Below are 1,844 nucleotides of genomic sequence, written 5' to 3'. Positions count from 1 at the left end.
TGGTGTCCTGTAAATGATTTGTTCTAGTGCACAGTTGTTTTCCAGCTCTCCCAGCAGGCACCACAGTGTCCTCCAGCTTCAGGGAAGGGTGTGTGTGCACATGAGTGTAAATGGAAAAGAGGTGAGGGGGGTCCACCTAATAAAACTCTCCCACTTCCACTTCAACCAGGGCAGATTGAATTCCAAGTATATTTTCTGTAATTGGCCTCCATGCAGTATTCCATTAAAAGGCTTTTCTGGCTTTAAAATAATGAGAAAACATTGCACTACGCTATTTTACTTCTCTTAATCACTTCTTTTGTCCTTTACTATAATCAAAGCAAATTCTGGAAATAAGCAACACTTTAAAAAATATAAGCATTCTTCAGCACAACACAAATTACTCCGTCAGTCTAATTTAATGTTGTATCTAGTGATACATATCATTTCATAATATTTTTACATAGTCACTAAGTCATTCTTTTGTACAAAGGGCAAATTGAAAAATAACTCATGCTTTCTAAAACAAATCTGATATTGGGTTTAATATTCTAAATAAATCATAAAAATCATTATAGGTATAGCTATTTTTTACCCCTTTGGTGAAGTACAGTGAAATATGTATATGTAGCGTTTCATATCACATTAACAAATATTTATCATAGGCCTTCTATATATTCAGCACCATAAAAAATAAGAGTCAATCCAGTCCTAAGGAAGGAGCTCATACTTATTCAGAGAGATACCAAAAAACCAAAAATAATGCAACACTACTGGGACAAATATGAAGATAAAAGAGAGACTACTATGGAGCCCAGACAAGGGGCATATAGGCCAGTCTAGGGGGTTTAGAAAAGGCTTTGTGCAGGACGTGAGTTTTGAGCCTCAAAGCTTATTTCCACTGCTCAGATGTAGCCAGGATGAACTTCAGTGCATCAACTTCTACATGAAGCTCATTTACTGCTTTGGCTCTAATGCAAGATACAGCAAGTGTGCTTAGATGTACTTTAGATGTAACAAGCTCTATGCTTCTTAAATAGTTGTGAGTAGGCAGGGTCTGAAGCATGACATCATTCACTTCTTCCTCCACACCTCATTTAATGGACATTAATGCTTTTGTTTTTGTTTTTGTATGTTTTAATGTCTTCTCATCACAGATATTTGAGAAGTAGCCTGCTATGGGACAAGGTGTACAAGAGTTGAAGATAGATAATCTAGGTAGTGAGAACTGAATCCACTACTTGTTAGTAATATGATGGGCAATTCATGTTTGTTTTTACAGTTGCTTTATTTTTAAAATTGATGTGAACACATCTTTCCAGAATTTATGTGTGATGAATTGGGCAAGGTACAATCATGTCTTTGTTATGTTTAATATAGTACTTCATAGACATTAATTCTAATGATATGCTGTATGCTTTCAGCCCTGACTGGTGTGGCTCAGTGGATTGAATGCTGGTGTGTGAACCAAAGGGTCACTGGTTCAATTTCCCAGTCAGGGCACATGCCTGGGTTGCAGGCCAGGTCCCCTGTAGGGGGTGCGTGAGAAGCAACCACACATTAATGTTTCTCTCTTTCTCCCTCCTTTGTCCTTTCTCTAAAAATAAATAAATAAACTCTTTAAAAGAGAAAAAGATGGATCCTTTCATCATCTTCAAGTGATGGATCTCTGCTCCTCCCATCCCACACCAAAAGATAACACGTATGTAATAAGTGATAGTGTAATATGTACTTCCCAGCAAAGGATAAATGGTCAATCTGTGTAAGTCTTATCCACAAAAGTACTGCAGCTCTACTATTATGCTTCTAGTATGAAATGAGTGTGAGAGATGGACCACTATTGATGAATTAATCAGCATTCTATG

This window comes from Artibeus jamaicensis, unplaced genomic scaffold (assembly GCF_021234435.1).
Source record: "Artibeus jamaicensis isolate MK-2021 breed Jamaican fruit bat unplaced genomic scaffold, CSHL_Jam_final contig_64, whole genome shotgun sequence".
Lineage (NCBI taxonomy): Eukaryota > Metazoa > Chordata > Mammalia > Chiroptera > Phyllostomidae > Artibeus > Artibeus jamaicensis.
The sequence above is the reverse complement of the archived record's forward strand: the minus strand, read 5'-3'. Positions refer to the sequence as shown.